The sequence below is a fragment of the Stegostoma tigrinum genome, chromosome 2, assembly GCF_030684315.1.
Source record: "Stegostoma tigrinum isolate sSteTig4 chromosome 2, sSteTig4.hap1, whole genome shotgun sequence".
Taxonomy (NCBI): Eukaryota; Metazoa; Chordata; class Chondrichthyes; order Orectolobiformes; family Stegostomatidae; genus Stegostoma; species Stegostoma tigrinum.
The window spans coordinates 94,086,602-94,107,839 of record NC_081355.1 but is presented as its reverse complement, the minus strand read 5'-3'; the positions used below and the strand labels follow the sequence as shown (position 1 = coordinate 94,107,839).

Below are 21,238 nucleotides of genomic sequence, written 5' to 3'. Positions count from 1 at the left end.
CAATCAAGGAATTGCATATATAAATGATGAAATAGGTTTGATAAAGTTGAATCAAAGATATCTTTCACATTGTTTAGTTTTCACCACTTGAACCAGAAATTCAGCATTTTAATCCAAAACAGACATTATGGTACTAAGGTGCAATGATTGAGTGGTTTTACATGTGTCTTTATTACAAAATCATCCTTGAAGGGGCCAGAACCCACCAGACCCTTTTTTTGGCACAGCTACAAAAGTATAATTCAAGAAGGTGATGACAATGTTACTTAGGATCACCATCATCAATTGCATTTAATTCATGTAAGGAAGCATTAAATGATTTCTGAACAGCACAATTTCTTAACCTTGGGATATATATGTATTGTCTCTATTGCTTTTTGGAGTTCTGACAGTTCCAGTAAAAAGATATTGGAAGTTTGAAGAATATAGAGAAAATAGGAAAAAGAACAAACAGGGAGTTAGGAGGGCTGAAAGGGGTTATGGTATGTCCTTGGCTAGCTTGGAGAATATCAAGGCATTTTATTCATACAATCGGAGCATAAGGGTAGCTAGGGAAAGAGTAAGCCCACTCATGGATAAAGGAGGGAGGTTATGTGTGATGTAGTCTCAATGTGGACTTTACTAGCTTCAAAATCTTCCCATGACCAACCCTCCTTCTCATCCCTGCCTCCTTGACCTGTCCATCTTCTCTCCCACCAATCCATTCCTCCCCCTTCACTGACCAACCCCGACCATTGCCTACCTGCACTCACCTATTTCCATCCCACCTACCTTTCATCCCTGCCTCTTTGACCTGTCTGTCTTCTCTCCCCACCTGTCTGTTCCTCCCACCTTACTGACCAACCCCCACTATTGCCTATCTGCACTCCTTATCACCACCCCACCTACCTTCCCCTGCCCCATCCCTCCTCTCCTTATTTATTTCAGAACCTCCTACCCCTCCCCCATTTCTGAAGAAGGGTCCCGACCTGAAAAGTCAGCTTTCCTGTTCCTCTGATGCTGCTTGACCTGTTGTGTTTCTCCAGCTTCTGATGAAGGGTCCAGGCCCGAAACATCAGCTTTTGTGGTCCTAAGATGCTGCTTGGCCTGCTGTGTTCATCCAGCTCCATACTTTGTTATCCCACACTGTGTTATCTCTGACTCCAGCATCGGCAGTTCTTACTGTCTCAGGGGATGTGTGGTGCCTGAGGAAATGGATGAGATCTTTAATGAGTGCTTCAGATTGGTATTCACCAAAGGGAGGGTGGTGAGGGTTAATGAGGTTAGGGAATAGAATGTGAATACTCTCAGACAGATGAACATAATGAAGGAGGAAGTGTTGAAATGAATTAAAGTAGACATGTCTCCAGGGCCAGATGGTATCTATCCTGGGATACTGTGGGAGGCATGAGAGGAAATAGCTGGGTCCTTATTAAATATCTTTGCATCTTCTTTGGCCTCACACGAGGACTACAGAATGGCCAGTGTTGTTCCTTTTTGTTTAAGAAGGGAAACACAGATAATCCATGTAATTATAGGCCAGTGAGCCTGATGTCAGTATTGAGGAAGCTCTTGGAGAAGATACTAAGACACAGGATTTATTCACATTTGGAAGTGAATGGGAGAGATAATAGGAACTGCAGATGCTGGAAAATCCAAGATAACAAAGTATAGAGCTGGATGAACACAGCAGGCCAAGCAGCATTTTAGTGAATGGACTTGTTGTGATAGGTTAGTGATCTCAACTAAATTATTTTAATTTTATACTGCATATATTGTTAACTTCCAGCAAAGAATTGGCAAAGTACTCATTTTACAGGTATATTAATTCTGGGATTTAATTTAAAAGATAAAAGTATGCTCAAGCAACTGAACCAAACAAAATAAAAACAAATGATACCCAAAGAAAATTAGTCCGAAATGAAAGAAAACACATTCAAAAAATTATCATGACATATGCACTTTCATTAGTTTCACGTAATTGTTAGTGGCTTTGACCAGTCACCTTTTCTGTAAAATCAATACATTTTAGTACAGCCAACTTACTCAGTTAACTCTAGAATTAAATCATTGATATTTATTTTCATGAGGCTAGGAAGTGTTAAATAACAATATTACTGAGAAACAATTAAGATATTTGACACTTTTAATAAACCATAAGATCTCCTGCTTGTGTGCTCCAAATTATTTTTTTCTTACATCAGATGTTATAGAGTCATGCCACATGGACAAAGATCCTTTGGTCCAACTAGTCCATGCCAACCATGTTCAAAACTAGTTCCACTTGCCTGAATTTGCCCCGTATTGTCCCAAACCTTTCCTATTCATGTACTTATCCAAACGTTATTTAAATATTGTAACTGTACCTACATTCACCACTTCCTCTGGCAGTTCATTCCACACAGGAACTATTCTCTGTGTAAAAACGTTGCTCCTCACGTCCTTTTTAAAACTTTCTCCCCTCCCCTTAAAACTGTGCCCTCTAGTTTTGAACTCCCTCAACCTGGAGAAAAGACCCTTGCCATTCACTATATCTACGCCCCTCACGATTCTCTGAGCACGGTACTCACTTACTTTAAGGAATGGAGGCAAAAGAATAAATGGAGCAGCTTTCCTGATATCGTTTCATTCCATAAAAAAGTTTTAAAATAACTTACAAACAATCATTTTTAAAACCAGAACATTTCTCATTTTTGATTGCTGTCACCGAGTCCTCCATTCATAATCTAAACTTTATTGGTAAAGAAGTTAATTGTCTTTGGAACACCAAATTCTAAATTCGTCGTTATAACATTTAAAAAAAATTGATTTGGTTCTGAAAATATAACTGCTTACGAATTTAAATTAAGAAGTCTCCTCTCCTCCCCTAAAGGAAACACCAGGTAGCTCACATTCTAAGTAATTTTTAAATCTAATGAGCCCACGCAGCGGGTCTGTGGAGATAATTCCATTGCGAACGGCATCACACTTGAACCTGGTTCTGTTCTCTCCTGATATTCTCGCACGCACATTTTCCACAAGACGTTACAGAATTGCGATTTTTCTGCTGTCAAATCTAACAGTGCTGAGGACAACTAGTGCTGGACATAAATTAAAAGCACAGTTAAAAGAGTTTTTATGCGGAACTCTGGCAAAGATCATATTAATAGCCGAGTACGCGAATTCAAATTTACCAAGTATATTTCCATAATGCTTTATTATTTGGTAACATCACCGCACAATGTATTCTTATCAAAACTGCGATCCTTAATTTAGCTCTTTGAGTTGCTAACAGCTACCTATCCCTGTCTCAATCAATGCTTTGATCGGGATATTATTACTGACCTTCCTGTGAAGTGAAATCGACACATCTTTAACACTGCCTTCTATCGTGCTTTTACAAGACAACAATCAGCTCTCTTTAATGTATAGTTAGTTTACTTCATGTATTTCTTTTTGCGAACGGTTTTGTTTGGTCTATCTTTTTTGTTAAATGTTGACGAGATGGAGACACATCTGCTTTTGAGATTAGAACAGCTAATAAGCGTCTTTCTGGATCAACTATGGACGTCAGCGGAGCAGACCATAGCTGGCAGTAAGTAATTCCTCGACTGCTGGAGAACTGTTCAATCTGCTAAACTGGGCGAGTCTGCGAGGCAATTGTGTAAAACGGAAAAACTGTCGCATCAAAGACAAATAACCTCCGTGAAGATGAATTCTGGGGTGTTCAGAAAGTGAGAATCAGAGATGGGAAGGCCAATAAAGTGGAGGCTTCTCCAAATATGATCAGTTATGGCTTGGTATAAACTTTTGGACACGAGTGGAAACTTTACGGCTCAGCTGAATAGGAAGACCTCTAAAGGCAGGGTAAGCCTGAGTGCCGCCGTCCCTTTTTGGCAGCCGATTGCTGTCCCATAGTCAATATGCTTGGCTGTTCCAGGAAAGTCCTTCTCAAGAGGATGCCTGCGGTGTTGCCATGTGCGTGCACAACTCGACCGGAAATTTGCAGGGGGAGAAAAGGCAAAGCGCGGAAAAAATAATAATTTACAACCTTTGAAAGGCCAGTCATCCCTATTAAAGTGAACTAGTACAGGGAAGCACTAAAGCATGGAGCTCAGCGACAATAACCATATACGTACACAATCTTGATCTGGGCACACAGGAAATTTTACATTACACCTACGGCCGACCACAAGTATTCGAGGAGGTAGGCGATGCTGACGTCTGGACACTGCATTTTACGTATTCTTTCAAAATTGCACCATCACCACTCGTAATTTACAAGGCAATCAGGAAAGCTTTCGAGTTTTAACCCTGTGTGCCTCGGTTTTTAAGCATGTGAACGAGTCAGGTTGACTAATTTCTCACGAGTTGTATGTGGGTACGGACAGAAAGGGGGGACGGTTGGTGGGAGGTAGAGAATTCATCCGATCACCAGGTCTCTTCCAATATTCGTATGCGGGAGTTTTGTACAAGGAGATTTTTGACGGACTAGGGATTTGAGGTGATGAAATTTCGGAGACACTTTCATTCCGTTTGTTGCTCCGAGTCGGCTCCGCTCGCGTGTTACTAACGGCCACAGGCCGCTCGGGCACCGGACGGGCGATTCGTTTATGATCCGCTGTGGGGGAGGGGCTGGGCAGTTTGTGTTGGCGCGCGAGCGAGCGTGCGGGCGGGGTTGGGTGTTTCAGCCGCGTGCGTTCACGCGCAGCGGCAGTTACTTTTTCCTTTTTTTGTGTGTGGGACGGGAACAAAAAGTTGGGATTGTGCGCGCACCCGCAGGCGAGGCGTCGCCATTTTTTTAAAGTGTCTGTAGCACGCGCGTTGAGGAGGAGTTACTGCGGGAGAGAGTTGTGGAAGTAGAGGGGGGTTGTTAAGAGAGTCAATTAGTTCGTCGGTGAGCAGGGGCAAAGTAAAATTATCATTTTGCAGGACTAGCAATCAAGATTGAAGTAAGTGTTCCTTTCCCTAATCTTTGCTTCCCCACCTTACCTCGTGAATGATTTGTTCGCGTGTATTGGTCTTGTGTTCGTGCCTGGGAGGAGAGGAGCTGTTGGAAAGTGTTTTTCTTTGGTGCATTGGGGTAATGTCCAGTTATTGGTGTGCACCATGTAAGGTAGTGGTGAAGGGTGTTTTAAAGCTTGTATCACAAACATTTGGGATGAAGAGGCGCTGTGGTCAGTGCACGTACGCAATGAGGTACAGTTGGTGTCCAGTGGAGCTGGAAACCTTAGATCATCTTCGTCTAAACAAGTATAACGCGCGCGCACACAAGCCATTTTTTAAAAAAATAAACTTTTGACTTTAAGTGTCGCGGTTACATTCGATTGTAAGCTTCTACGGAACGAGTTACGTGAGAAAGTTCAATTGCTCGGTATTCTGTCAGAACTTTTTATGCTAAAGCATTCTCATCTCTTCATTAATCGGGACCGGAGTAGGGCCTCTTGAATCTGAAATACCGCAGTTATCCCTTTAAACAGAGTTTGGAAAGTATGGACTCTGGAGTAGTGAGGGAGACCACTTTTGGGTACTTTTCCAAAAATGAGACGATGGTGGGGTTAAATAAGCCGCTGAATATTTGCATTTGCTTGGGTGACATCGAAGATAATGCTGAGAAAATCTGCCTTCCTTACTCGTGTGTGGTGTTCAAAGATTGTACATTCCTGCGGAAACTGTAACAGCGTTTTACAGCAAATGAAGAAGCAACTTTTTTCCTAAAAAAAATGTTAACGTCACTTCCACTTGGGTGGAAAACAGCTTTTGATACTTACATCCTCCAAACGAAGTCAAACTGTAGCTATTAGCTGCAAAAGGTTGGAATGGATAAGCGTAAAATGTCAATTTTTAAATACGGAGTGGTGAAACTTGGTATCGCTGAAATTCAGACTGTCTGATTGGTTAATGAAGAAAAGGATGTGTATTTGTAATTGCATTTTGAAAAAAAATGTCTGACCTGTATGAAGCGACGTTTCAAGCGGTCAGGTCTACTTTCTCTCGATTGATTGTACTTGGTTTGTTTTGGGGGTGGGTATAAGTAAAGTGAAGATTGGCAGTGTTAGATAAGATTGTGGAACTATTGATTCAAGGTAGTGAAGCCAAACCGTTTCACATGATTGCCTGTTTTTTAAAAAAAGTGCTTATTTACTCATCTTGCCAAGAATTATTTTCCATTTCAAAACAAGCAAATGAGAATACAAGAATGAAATGGTAAAGACCTTGAAGATTTGGGAAATTGTTTTCAAAGGCCTGAAAAGTATTTCTTAATCTGTTCCTGCATTGCACGTTGGGTTGGGAGAACAGCAGAATCAATTGTCACTTACTTTCAACCAAGCCATTACCTGAGGAATTATGGAAAAACAAGGTTTGAAACACTTGAGGTTCCACGGTCCTGTTGGCAATGTGGAAGTTATAATGTTGGTTTTATTGTGTTGTGGCCATACTGGTAAAGATTGTCTATCTAAGAATTATATCTGTTAAGTGTTTGATTAGCTAAACGAAATGGTATCCTTCTAAGACATTTAACCAGTTAAACTAATGATAGAAAGGTTTAGTTGAGTGTTGTAACTCTTCAAAACTAGTCAAGAAAACATTTGAAAATGTAGCTTTATCAGCATGGTTGAAAATTAACAATGTATGGAGGTTGGCTAATGTTTCATAGATTACAACTTTTAAATTAACAATATCTCTTCGGAATGTTTTGTTTCCTGTTGTTCTTTCTTCCCTGTTTCAATGTTCACTGTTTTTGTGAGATGAGGTGCAACTAGAATAGTCCTGAGCAGCTAAAGATTCAGTGATTGTGAAACTATGCTTAGGTTTTCTTTCTTAAAATGTTATCATAAAAGCACAATCATTCACTGAGTTTTATAGACTATATTGGCCTAATTACTCATTGTCAAAACTCACCTTCGAAAGGAGGTATATTTTAGAATGGAGTTTGAACTTTGGCCCAACAGTGGCTATTGTGTGATTGTTATCATTTTACTTGTCTTCAGTGAATCTCTATGGCACAAAGATTATTCAGAGGTTAATTATGCAGAATTGACGCAAAATCATGAAAGCACGTGGTATCAGAAAAGTGCTGCTAGTTTATTAGTGAAGCTTAGTGATGCTTGGAAAGGAATGACAGAAGTAGCTTCTCTGGGTGCCAATTTTCTGGATACTGAAAATATAGGGGGAAAGAAACCATTCATTTGTCTCCATTAGCTGAACACTTCTTGGACATAAGTTCATTTGAAGCCTTAGAACATAAGAATATAAGCAGGAGCAGGGGAAACTGTTTAGTCCTTCCTTTAAAAAGGCCAAGTATGCTCAATTATGAATGATTCACCTTAATTCCATCTTGCTGCACTATCCCCCATTCCTAAATATCCAAACATCAATTCCTTCTTTTCTGAATTTATTCAATGATCTGAGACAGATTTTCAAAGATATACTTCCCTTCACGCGAAGTTTCTCTTCTTCGGTTCAGAATGGCCAGAGCTGTCTTCTGAGACTGTTAACATGTAATAGAGGGGAGACATAATCCTAGTATCAACGCTTTCAAGAGCCTTGAGAATATTATTTCAGTGAGGCCAGCATATGTTCTTTTTTCACTCTCTAAGGATTGTAGGCACAATCTACTCGGCTTCTCAAAGGAATTCCCTCATTCCAGAAACCATTTCTGCTATCGAAGAGGTGAGTGTACTATTTTAGTTTTCTACTCATTTATTATACATGCATGATAACTTTGTGGTTGACTTTCAGAGACACCCACTCCTTTCAAATGGCATCATTTCTTGATCCGTTCACCAACAGTAGCCACAGACCCTACGAAGTCTCTCCAAGTCAAATGCAAGCATGGAAATATGCTGGATAATAAGTATGTTCCTGTATTAGCTAATAAATCTATACTTGGAGAAAGAACTGTAGGTGGCAAGATCTGAGGAATGGTTACCAGACCCGAAATGTTAACTGATCTTTCCTTTACAGATGCTGTCAGACTTGCTGAGCTTTTCCAGCAACTTGTGGTTTTGTTCAAGATCAAAACATATTCATGCTGGGGTCTTCAAAGTCCCTCACCAAGATTTGGTCAAATTGTAAAGGTCATAACTGCTAGAAGGAACCAACAAGAGGATAAAAGGTTTTGAGTAGATTTGTAGCTTGGGTTTTGGCTTGCTGAACTGGTTTGTTGGTTGGTGGACAAACTAATACTCCCACCCCCGAATCTGCTGCCTCCCGAAGGTACACAAACCACAAGTACTCCTTAGACCGATAGCCTTCTTGCCAGGCATGCTATCACATAGATTATCCGAGGAGTTACAAAGGAGACTAAAAGCACCTCATCAGCAATTCACCCCACTCAATCCATTCATCCCAAGAGATCCTCAATTCCATTTTGGATATAAAAATAGACCACAGTGAGACCATGGTAAAATTTGACGTTGCTGGCCTAGTCACATTGATAGATGTACCACTAGCAACACTACTAAAACAAGATCAAGGCCCAAGTAACACCATCTCCACAGACAACATGCTGAAGCTACTGGGTCTTTGCCCTCGCTACCACTTTAACTTTAAGGGCCAAATATCTGAACAGATCACTTGGACACCCATGGGATCACTAATCTCCAACTAATAGCTGAAGTGGTGATGCAGAGACTCAAGAGCATGACCCTTCTAATAATCCAACCAAAACTATGCATACGAGACATGGATGACACCTTCGTCATTATTAATGGACAAACTAGAAGAGAAACACCAACTAATAAACAACACTCAATGGGATCAGATTCACAGAGGAAGAGGAAAAGAACAAACGGCTGCCATTCCTGGATGTCATGGTGGAATGCGGGACCAATGGGGAATTCCTAACCAAGGTATGCAGGAAAGCCACACATTGACCCAAGTCCTGAATTTCAACGCAACCATCTTTAACTCCCACAAATGAAGTTGCATGAAAACTCTACTCCAAACGGGCAACAATATATTGCAGCCACACAGAACTACACCAAAAAGAAGAGATGTACCTCTTCTAAGTATTCAATGACAAGGGATACCTGAACAACTGGGTCAGAAGATGCTTATTACACGAACGACGACAAGAAGATACTGCACCCCCTGACACCCTTATTGTGCTACTTTACACCATGGACACATCTGAACTAACTACGACTCCTACGACCACCTAGGCATCAGAGTAGCACACAAACTTGCATCAACCGCACACCAACAGCTAACCCGAACCAAAGACCCATCACCCACTATGGACAGGACCAACGTAATATACAAGATCCCCTGCAAAGTGTGTGACAGTTATAACATTGGACAAACAGGAAGGAAATAAGCCACAAAAGTACACCAGCATCAACTAGCAACAAAAAAAAACTCACTCATTTCCTACAACATGGAGAAGGAAAACCACCAAATTGATTGGGACAACACCAGGATCCTGGGACAGGCCCAGCAGAGACAAGCATGGCAATTCCTCGGCCTGGTTCTCCACTGAGAAGGCCTTCAACAAGCAAATAGAGCTAGACCGTGTATATATACTCCATTGTGAAGGAAAAACGAAAGCAAAGTAACTCGGTTCAATGGACACCACAGTTTAAACATCTGGTGGAAAAACTCAACAGTACCTAATCGGAGGCTACACACATGGTATTACCCAGCAAAATAGTGAAACATCCTGGTAGAGGAGAACAAGACTGAGTGCTTGATCTGGTGATGGATAAGTAAGCCACATGCATACTGGGTACACTCAACTGTTCATCCTTTTGACCTGAGAAAGAAGGGCAAGAGTGAAGGTAATTTTGAGCAACAAGAGCTCAAGATGGTTGTGAGGGAGTTGGAGTTGTTGGTTTGCTGAGCTGACTGGTTTTCATACAAACGTTTCAGCTCCCTTTTAGGTGACAGTTAGTGCTATGTAGCCACTGTTGAAGCGCCATTGTTCTGTCCTGTGAATTTATGGTCTGGTTTGTCATGGTGGGCAGTTATTGAAGTGGTGTGTAGATGGGTCTGTTTCGACATGTTTGTTAATTGCATTGGCGGTTGAAAACCGGACCTCCAGTAATTTTCGTGCTTGTATTTGTCTTGTCCTAGTACTGTAACTTTTGTTCCAGTTAAATTGATGTTCCAATAAATGGCAAGTAATATTTAGGCCACACTACTGCCAGGCAATGTCATTTCCCAGGAAGGTAGAGAATCTAGCAGTTGCTCCTTGACATTCATTGCTACTGATGCTGAATCCCCAACAGCAACATTCTTTGGATTGCTGTTGACTCGAAGCTGAACTGGAATATGTCTGCAAGAGCTGGTCAGAGGCTAGGAATCCTGCATCTAGTGACTCCCCAAAGCGTGCCTGCCATCTTTTACAAGGCACATGTCAAGAGTGTGACAGACTCCCCACTTTCCTGTTTGAGTGCAGCTCCAACAACACTGAAGAAACTTTGACACTCTCCAGGGGCAAAGAAACCTGCTTGACTGGCACAGCCTCCACAATGTGCACTCCTTCCACCACTGATGCTTTGTAACAGTGTGTACTGTTTATAAGATGCACCGCAAAAATTCACTGAGGCTTGTTAGATACCATTTTCGAAACCCATGCCTATCATCTAGAAAGATAGCATAGGAACATCAAGTTCTTCAAGCTTTTCGCCATCCTTATTCAGAAAATATATTACCCTTCCTTCAGTGTTGCTGAATCAAAATTCTGGGACTCCCCCCTTCCCCTCACTAACTGCATTGTGGGTATAACTCCACTTATTGGTAACTCCACTTGCAGTAGTTAAAGAAGACTGCATGCTGCCGCCCTCTCTAAATCAGTTAGGGATGAGCTTTATATGCTTGCCCAGCCTACGTTTTCTAAGTGAACTAACAAATAATTTCCCAGTCTCTTGCTATTTAGAGAAAGAAAACCTGCTTTTCTATTTTACAGTTGATCACTGAGCCAGATTTAATTTGTCAACAGTAGGTTGTGTCTGGCCTAATGATTTCATCTTGAGAAAAGATGCCTAAAGGGATGGGAGTATCTGAAAATTATTGTGCATGGTGAAGTCCACGTAGATATGTTTTGTAGAAACTGAGAAGTTGGAGCCGATGGAGGTGAAGACAAATTATTGACCATTCCAGGATATTAGATGAGTGGCATTAGATGGAATAATTAATGTATAATCTAAACAGCAACCTGAGGCTTTAAGGATCTGTGTTTGAGGCATCTGTCCAGTCTAGTGGCCACAGAGCCACATTTGTCATCAGTGGCACTGTGTGAGCTATGGCGATAGATACGTGAAATGGAAACCGTGTATTTAAGTGGGCAAAACTGTAGCAGTTAGATTCCATTGTAAGCAAATAAGGTCATGAACTTTGGACACAACAAAGAGCATGTTATGTTTCTAAACGGTGCAATAAGTATCAGTGAAGAAACTTGATACTTGAAGTACATCTGGTGATTAAAATTATATGGCAGGAATAGCAAACAATCAAAGCAAATGACTTGCTGGTCTTATACTAGAATGCAAAAAGTAGAATCACACTTTAGCTAAGCGAACCCTTCTAAGGAAAGGTCTGTGGACCCAAAGCTTTAACTACGATATCTGTTCGCAGGAGCTGCTGAACCTGCTGAGTTTTTTCCAGCAGTTTCTTTTTTTTTGTTTCTGAGGCCTTGGCTTGACTTGACTTGAAATGTCAAGAGCAATTCTGGACGTGAAGAAGGTATATTGGTCTTGGATAGTGTGTAGAATAGATTTTACGAGAATGTTCTCTTGCTCTAGGCATCATTAAGTTACGAGGAGGAATTGTGCTTCTATTCTTCAGAAATCAGAAAATTTAAGGTATCATTGAAAACTTTAAAGATCCAATGGCAAGCAGATTTAGATAATTTCTATTGTCTAAAACTAGTGGCCAGACCTTTTGTACAATAGTTAGCATTTTTTGTTCAATGGTTTGTAAGGACTTTTAAACTTTAAACTTTTCCAAACAAATGCCCAGTTGATAGATCACTTAATTTTAGAGCTTAGATTTAAAGGAAAAGTTACTCAGAGTAGCCAGAAGATTTGGAATAAAAGTAAATATGTGGAGTAACATTGTACATCTGCGATGATCTCATTGGGTAGCTAGCAAGTGGAATCAAGCTCATGGAAAAATGGCTGCTCCTATGCTCTTGCTCAATCACTGAGACTGTCTTTTTCCCTATGCAGTTTCTTTGTGTTCTCTTCACAGCATATCTTCCCACTTAACTTTTATATCACCCACAGAATTGAATATGTTAAGTCTTTTTTTCATCCACAGTTGTGAATAGCAGAGTCAAGCACTGATCCTTAGGCTGTAACTAGCAGGTCACCCTGTCAGCTTGTCAATGACCCTTTTATTCCTACAGTGTGCTTTCCTTTCACCAACCAATCTCTCAAATCCCACTTTTCTTTAATTCCTCGAAATCCAATTGGGCTGGATCCTCTGGTTTCACCGAGTTTATCCTACTAGTTAAAATCTCACAGAAAAAAATACCTTTTTGTAAATTTGTGACTCTACTAATCATTTTGATTGAGACCTTTTTAATATTAGATATCTCTCAATTCTAACATTTTCTACATGACCACTACCTCCAGTATATTTTCCCTACTACTTACCTTAAATGTGGATTTTGCTTGGAGGGTGTAATCAAATTTTAAAAGTAAGTTGTTGATCATAGGAGAAGAAAATACTGTATAAAAAAACCCAAATCTGTGGGTGTTGGAAATCCAACATTGCTGGAAAAACTGAGCAGGTCAGGCAGCATCTGTGGAGATAAAGTAGAGTTAACATTTTAGGGTCCATTGACCCTCCTTCAGAACAGATGCTGTCTGATCTGAGTGTTTTACTCATCTTTATTTTCGTTTAATTTTGAGAAGCTTGGAATTGAACTAATCTTAAACAAGGATTATTTCATCGGAACGAGAAAGGAATTTGGCAAAAAAGGCCATTGAAGACCAATTTCAAACATTTAAGAAAATAGTTTGTGACTTGCAGCAAAGAGATCCCAGTAAGGATGAAAGATTCTAGGAAGGGGACAAACTGGCCACAGGTGGCCAAAGAAGTTAAGGGAAGTATCGAGTTGAAAGAAAAAAAATGCAGCAAAAATTATTTGCAACCAGAAGATTGGGAAAGTTTGTTTTTAAAAGTTAACAAAAGATGACTGAAAAATTAAGAAAATAGACTGAGGGCAAATGAGCAAGTGATATAGAAAGTGACAGTGGGCTTCTTTTAAAAATATAAAAAGGAATATGTACAAACTCTCCTTGAAGATTAGACTGGCGAAATAATAATGGGGAACCAGGAAGTGGTAGACAGGCTATATAAATACTTTGTGCCATGGTGCATAAAGATGGAGGCAAGTCCTGAATCTACCTTAGCAGAAATAAAGATTTAGCACCTTTATTGGCACAAATCTGATCCAAGTGAGCTGCCTTGGCCCTGGTTTACACATGGTCGTTACTTGTACTTCAGAAAGCAAGGAGTGATGGTGTTGTCAATGGCTAAAAAGCAGTACAAGCCTATCTTAAGCTTGAATTTCTATTTCAAGTTTCAGGTGAAGAACTTGCAACCAACTATTCATATGGTTGATCTAACATTCTTTTAGACTCAAATTACATTTCTAAGATCATGGATGTTGAAAGACTGGTAGAATCAAACACAAACATCCCTGGTCTCAATGATAGGGGAGATCAGTGCATTAGTCCAAAGAAGCACCCAGTGGAGGATCCATCTCTCAGCTGCCACATGACAATTTTTAATCACCGTGGTTTACTTTTTGGCACTTAAGAAATGGCGGAAAGTACTGAATATTGAAAAGACTATGAACCCTGGCAATATTCCAGCAGCAAAACTGAAGATTTGTGCTCCAGATCTTGCTATGTTGCTAGCTGAGCTGTTCCAGTATAATTGCAACACCAGCGTGGAAAATTGCTCAGGTATGTACTTTTCACAGAAGGATATACCCAATCCAATAATTACCAGCTCATGAGTCTACTCTCAATCAGCCGTGTTAATTGACATTGGCAAATCATCCCCTCTGTCCTTCATGTCACTTTTTCCTTCATTATACCTTTCAAAATGTGTTACTACATTGCTTTGTATTAAAGTTTATCTGTCACTTGTCTGTCCATTTTTTCTGCTTGTTTGGTTTTATCCCTTAGTTCACAGTGCTTTAAATTTAGTTATGGACAACTTTGAAATTGAAACACTATTTGGTGGTTTTGATTCCTGTCACTCTGCTGCTTCATGTAACTGCTTTCCCTTTTATTCCATGGGCTTCAGCTTTGCTTCCGTGCCTGTTAGGTGGCCGCCCTCAATGAGTAATTCGTGCATGTAACAATGGCGTTTGAGTCGTGAGCAAAAACAAAGTTGCTGGAAAAGCTCAGCAGGTCTGGCATCATCTGTGAAGGGGAAAACAGAGTTAACGTTTTGGGTCCGGTGACCCTTCCTCAGAACTGGAACCGAAACATTATCTCTGTTTTCCTCTCCATAGTTGCTACCAGATCTCCTGAGCTTTTCCAGCAACTTTGTTTTTGTTCCTGATTTACAGCATCTGCAGTTCTTGATTTTTTTTTATTGGTGTTTGAGTCATGGCTGCCAGGCAATGATGTAGCAAAACTATCTAATCATGTCCCCTTTCCCAGAGATTCTGCTATCTAATTCACTTCTTTTTTTGAAAAAAAAGCCTTTCTCTGCAGATGTAGTGAGAGATAGTAGAAACAGCAGACGGTGGAGAATCTGAGATAACGAGGTGTAAAGCTGGATCAACACAGCAGGCCGAGCAGGAAAGTTGACGTTTCAAATCTGGACTCTCCTTCAAGGGCCCAGACCTGAAACGTCGGCTTTCCTGCTCCTCTGCTGCTTGGCCTGATCTGTTCATCCAGCTCCAAAGCTTGCTTTCTCTGCAGATGGCTGGATACACTAGAGATTTTAATTGCTGTTTTGCAGATGTCTTGGAGCTTCTGAATTTTGTATCATTTTGTGGTTAAATTGATTGGGAAAGATGTTAAACTGCTGATTAGCAATCTGAAAAGATTATAGTCTGTAACTCAATCACGTTATTTAACCATTCCGAAGCAAATATCTGAATTTTCAATGTATTTTCCAACTTCGTGCTGTTCTCTGCACTTTACCAGGCAATCATAGAAGCTTTTGAGCCATTTAAAGCATGGAGGATATTTGCCAGTCAACTTTGCCGTTCCGTCAAGCAACTCAATCAGTCCAATTCCTGTATTTTAGCCGCTCAGCTCTTGAACCCTGTCTCCCTCAAGTTGTTTGTTTTTTAAATCATTCCATGTGTCTGCTTTCACCACTTCAGCCCAAGTGTCAATATCATTCTCAGTTAGGTATAAAAAGTCTTTCTGTAATCACCACCTGACATCTCTGGCTCAAAACCTTAAACCTGTGTGCTCTGATATTTGTATATTCAATTAATGTATCATCAATAAATAATTCCTAACTCTTTGTTTACTAAATCCAAAGCTGCCATAATCTCTTATACCCTGTCACATTTTTGACATTTGTTACACATTCCCTCAGCGTTAAGAGTTCCAAGGAAAACAACCACAGTTTCTCCAACATAATCTTGTAATCCTTGATCCCTGAAACTGTCAAGAATTAACCAAAAATCATCTGCCTCTGCCAGTCGTTTTAACTTAGTCAAAAATCCCGATAATGGATTCCCTTGGCTCTGGAATTGCCAAGTAAAACTGATTAGCGTCTTGGAATTAGAAAATCATGGAATCCCTACAGTGCAGAAGCAGGACCTTCAGCCCAACAAGTCCACACTGATCCACAGAGCACCCCACCCAGACCCATCCCCCTATAACCCACCTAATTTACACATCCCTGAACACTCTGGGCAATTTAGCATGGCCAATCCACCTAGCCTGCACATCTTTGGCCCGTGGGAGGGAACCGAAGCACCCGAAGGAAACCCACGCAGACACAGAGACAATGTGCAAACTCCACACGTTGTCATCCAAGGGTGGAATTGAACCTGGGTCCCTGCCACTGTGAGGCAGCAGTGTTGGTCACTCTGCCACTGTGCTGCCCTAAGGCTTGGGGTCGTAATGTTCCATAACTAAATTTGTCAACTCCTGAAAGTTTTTAGTATCTAGTGCCTCAGGAAAAGTTAGGCTCCCAATAATCAAAAAAGCAGCAGGTCCACAAGTTGTCAGGGCAATTACTTGTTAGTTTTCATCTGCCTGGAAAAAATACTGCATTCTTTCTACAGACTGGGCCTAGTCCTCAATTACAGGATCAAATGAGCCAAGCTTCCCAAACAATTCTGTGATGCCTGAAATACTTAACCCACCTGCATAGCTGACAGTATCAGACTTTGGATGCAGAAAGATCTGGTCTTGGCAAAGTTGAAACAGTTGATGGTGATGGCTGAACCAAAGGGCCATCATATTCTGAACTGAAATGTTTTTGCACCTGAAACTAGCAGATTACAGTGAATGGCAGCATATGATTATTGGGAGCTGGAATAACAGCACGTAGCAAAGGTTGCTGCCAGATATTGGCTGGATTCTTTCTCGCATCATCCTGGGCTTTCCAAAATGAGGATGTGTCTGGTGGGCAGGTTTGGATGCAGCTGTGTTGGTGGGACAGTGCCCAGAAGGCCAAGGATGAAAATTACAGCTAACAACTTACCCTCCTCTCCCTTTCCCAGGCCCCATCCCCACGGCAAATATGGGGGTGACATGAAACAGTTTACTTCAAGAGATACAGTGTTTACTGTGGCAACCACTGGAATGGCCCTGCATGGGTAAGAGCGGCGATCAACGTAAGGTCAGGCCTAATGATGTATGTAGTTTTGGGTAGGTGTGACCATCCTGAATGAGCACATGAAAGCTGCAAACTCAAAGAATGTGGGAGCAAAGCATGCCCGACTCCTTGACTGCCTTTCCGACTGTTCTGGAACTTGAGAGTTCCACCAGTCCCATTGAATGTTGAACATATCTCAGAATCTGAGTTGGACACTGCAGATGTTACTGCCTGAGTGATAATGGGAACTGCAGATGCTGGAGATTCCAAGATAATAAAATGTGAGGCTGGATGAACACAGCAGAACCAGCAGCATCTTAGGAGCACAAAAGCTGCCTAGACCCTTCATCAGACAGGGGGATGGGGGTGAGGGTTCTGGAATAAATAGGGAGAGAGGGGGAGGCGGACCGAAGATGGAGAGAAAAGAAGATAGGTGGAGAGGGTATAGGTAGGGAGGGGATAGGTCAGTCCAGGGAAGACGGACAAGTCAAGGAGGTGGGATGAGGTTAGTAGGTAGGGGATGGAGGTGCGGCTTGGGGTGGGAGGAAGGGATGGGTGAGAGGAAGAACAGGTTAGGGAGGCAGAGACAGGTTGGACTGGTTTTGGGATGCATTGGGTGGGGGGGGCGGGGGGAAGAGCTGGGCTGGTTGTGTGGTGCAGTGGGGGGAGGGGATGAACTGGGCTGGTTTTGGGATGTGGGGGAAAGGGAGATTTTGAAGCTGGTGAAGTCCACATTGAAACCATTAGGCTCCAGGGTTCCCAAGCGGAATATGAGTTGCTGTTCCTGCAACCTTCAGGTGGCATCATTGTGGCACTGCAGGAGGCCCATGATGGAGATGTCATCTAAAGAATGGGAGGGGGATTGGAAATGGTTTGTGACTGGGAGGTGCAGTTGTTTATTGCGAACTGAGCGGAGGTGTTCTGCAAAGCGGTCCCCAAGCCTCCGCGTGGTTTCCCCAATGTAGAGGAAGCCACACTGGGTACAGTGGATGCAGTATACCACATTGGCAGATGTGCAGGTGAACCTCTGCTTAATGTGGAATGTCATCTTGGGGCCTGGGATAGGGGTGAGGGAGGAGGTGTGGGGGCAAGTGTAGCATTTCCTGCGGTTGCAGGGGAAGGTGCCGGGTGTGGTGGGGTTGGAGGGGAGTGTGGAGCGAACAAGGGAGTCACGGAGAGTGGTCTCTCCGGAAAGCAGACAAGGGTGGGGATGGAAAAATATCTTGGGTGGTGGGGTCGGATTGTAGATGGCGGAAGTGTCGGAGGATGATGCATTGTATCCGGAGGTTGGTGGGGTGGTGTGTGAGAACGAGGGGGATCCTCTTTGGGAGGTTGTGGCGGGGGCAGGGTGTGAGGGATGTGTTGCGGGCGATGCGGTCAAGGGCGTTCTCGACCACTGTGGGGGGGAAGGTTGCGGTTCTTGAAGAACTTGGACATCGGGGATGTACGGGAGTGGAATGCCTCATCGTGGGAGCAGATGCAGCGGAGGCAGAGGAATTGGGAATAGGGGATGGAATTTTTGCAGGAGGGTGGGTGGGGGGAGGTGTATTCTAGGTAGCTGTGGGAGTCGGTGGGCTTGAAATGGACATCAGTTATAAGCTGGTTGCCTGAGATGGAGACTGAGATCCAGGAAGGTGAGGGATGTGCTGGAGATGGCCCAGATGAACTGAAGGCCGGGGTGGAAGGTGTTAGTGAAGTGGATGAACTGTTTGAGCTCCTCTGGGGAGCAAGAGGCAGCGCCGATACAGTCATCAATGTACAATGTACCGGAGGAATAGGTGGGGTTTGGGGCTTGTGTAGGTGCCGACGAGGGACTGTTCCACGTAACCTACAAAGAGGCAGGCATAGCTGGGGCCCATGCGGGTGCCCATGGCCACCCCCTTAGTCTGTAGGAAGTGGGAGGAATCGAGAGAGAAATTGTTGAGGGTGAGGACAAGTTCAGCTAGGCGGATGAGGGTGTCGGTGGAGGGGGACTGGTCGGGCCTGCGGGACAGGAAGAAGCGGAGGGCCTTGAGGCCATCTGCATGCGGAATGCAGGTGTATAGGGACTGGACATCCATGGTGAAAATGGGGTGTTGGGGGCCAGGGAATTGGATGTCCTGGAGGAGGTGGAGGGCATGGGTGGTGTCACAGATGTAGGTGGGGAGTTCCTGGACCAAAGGGGAGAAAATGGAGTCCAGATAGGTGGAGATGAGTTCGGTGGGGCAGGAGCAGGCTGAGACGATGGGTTGACCAGGGCAGGCAGGTTTGTGGATTTTGGGAAGGAGATAGAAACGGGCCGTGCGGGGTTGGGGAACAATGAGGTTGGAGGCTGTGGGTGGGAGGTCCCCTGAGGTGATGAGGTCATGAATGGTATTGGAGATGATGGTTTGGTGTTCGGGTGTGGGGCCATGATCAAGGGAGGAGGTGTCGGAGAGTTGGCGTCTGGCCTCGGCGATGTAGAGGTCAGTGTGCCATACTACCACTGCGCCACCCTTGTCTGCGGGTTTGATGGTGAGGTTGGTGTTGGGGCGCAGTTACTGCCTTGAGCTTTTTTGCCGCCTGAAGAGAATGAATTTCTTCTGAGATGCTGTGGGCATAAGAGGTGAACTATTGTGCATTGCTCGCTGCTGGTATTGGAGGCAGAGGCAAAGGAATCTGATCTGTATCTTTAGACTTCGAGGGAGAGGGTTGTCATGAGGACACCAGGACAACAGAGGATGAGTTCCCTGATTGTGGCTGTTAATCCAATTAGGTAACTCTGATGGATATGAAGAAGAATGTGGCATTGCCTCTATTACACTTTGGTTACTGGTTCCCTGGCCACATGGGTTTTTTTCCTAGTTCTGAAATATTGAATAAAATTCTTTACACGTGGTATTTTTAACTGAGTCCTTGCACAACGTGCACAACACACATGCCGGTTGAAAACTCAGCCCTATTGCTAATACAGCAAGTGAAGGAAAAAATATAAAACCAGGAGATTCAAATCTCAGTTCAGGGGACTGACGCCGAGCTGCCTGGCCACAGCCAGTGTACTGTGAGGAAAACATTCTTGTTGAGCTGTTACTTCGACTCTTGTTAGCTGTGTTAAGCCACAGCCAAGATTGCTGTTACAAAAAGTATAAACTTGTGTCTGAGGTTCTGTTCTGAGAGAGCTGCCTCTGAGTCCTCTGAATCAGTCTCAAGGACTTTGCACATATAAATAATGGGCATCTTTGTGATGGGATACCAGTTTCTGGAATTCTTTGAGGCAAGAAGTGTTATGTTTGTATTTGAGCGAACTGTCTCTTTGAGAGCTGGTCAGGTGAAATGGATGGGCCAACCTTGCATCCAGTCCAGAACTACATCTGCAGGTTTGAGCATGGTCAATGTTGTTCATGTTCACATTTATCATTTGTCTACCTTGTACATTAGTCCTCATTCCCAAGGACGTTCTGATATAAGAGCTTAGAATGGGAAGTGATCTTCATAGATTCCCTGGAATGTAGAAGCAGGCCATTTGGACCATTAAGATTTCACTAACCTTCTGAAGAGCAAACTACCCTATCCTGCATTTCTCATGGCTGATCCATCTAGCTTGTATGTCCCCAGATATTATGGAGAATTGAGCATGGGAAACTACCCCCTAACCTACACAGTTCTGGAATGTGGGAGGGAACTAGAGCACTCAGAGAAAACCGACACGCACACGTGGGAGACTGTGTGTGAGAGAGTGCAAATTCCATACACAGTTGCCTGAGGCTGGAATCAAACTTGGGTCCCTGGTGCTGTGAGGTAGAAGTTCTAACCACTGTGTCACCGTGCCACCTAATCTTTTTCAGAAGCAAAATCTTGAGATTTTGATAGTGTGGATGCTGAGATGATGTTTCTGGTTGTGGGATTTAACATGGGAATTAGGAACAGGAATTGGCTTTTTAGTCCTAAGCCTGTTCTTTTGTTCAATATGATCACAGTTGATCTTTTAATGCTGTATTCTTGCTTTTGTCTTAATATTTTTTGCTAACTTTTAATTTCTAACAAGTTGGTAATCTTTCTTGAATATACTGTGACCTAGCAATCACAGTTTTGTGGTAAGGAATTCCACAGGTTAACCATTCTCTGAAGAAATGTTCCCATCTCGGATGAGGAAAGGTTTGTTAGTCTATGGAATTCTCTTACCCACAGAGAGCAGTGGACATAAGATTCATCAATTCAACGAACTAAAGGACCTGATGGTTTCCACTGAGGGTGTTAAAGGAAGTATAGGAGCACATTGCAGATGCCGTAATTATAACCTTTTGAATTCCCTAGATACAGGAGTCATCCCTCTGACTGGAAAATTGCACATGTCACTCTGCTGTTTAGGAAGGATGGGAAAGGAAAACTGGGAAATTAGCCTAGTTATCCAACTTCTTTGAGGAAGTTATAGGAGTCTAATAAGCAAGGGAGTTGTAGCTGAACACTGAAAATTTTCAGCCAGTATGGATTTGTGACAGGTAGGTCAAGGTTGCTGAACTTCATTAAATTTTTGAAAGCTCTGAATTTTATTTTTGAAAAGCTG

General features: G+C 42.7%; 1 protein-coding gene across 12 annotated transcripts in view; it reads left to right on the top strand.

The window, feature by feature from the left end:
• The first annotated feature begins 4,015 nt into the window (after positions 1-4,015).
• Positions 4,016-21,238, top strand: part of grb10b (growth factor receptor-bound protein 10b) — a 173,888-nt gene continuing 156,665 nt past the window's right edge. For 4 of the 12 annotated variants that reach the window (XM_059655625.1, XM_048557040.2, XM_048557050.2 and 1 more), the window contains exon 1: positions 4,703-4,910. The gene's annotated coding sequence lies outside the window, so the exon portion shown is untranslated. Of the gene's footprint in view, positions 4,166-4,309; positions 4,463-4,701; positions 4,911-7,559; positions 7,633-7,701; positions 7,817-21,238 lie in introns of those variants that run through there. The other 8 variants (XM_048557100.2, XM_048557110.2, XM_048557076.2 and 5 more) reach the window with 5 other exon arrangements.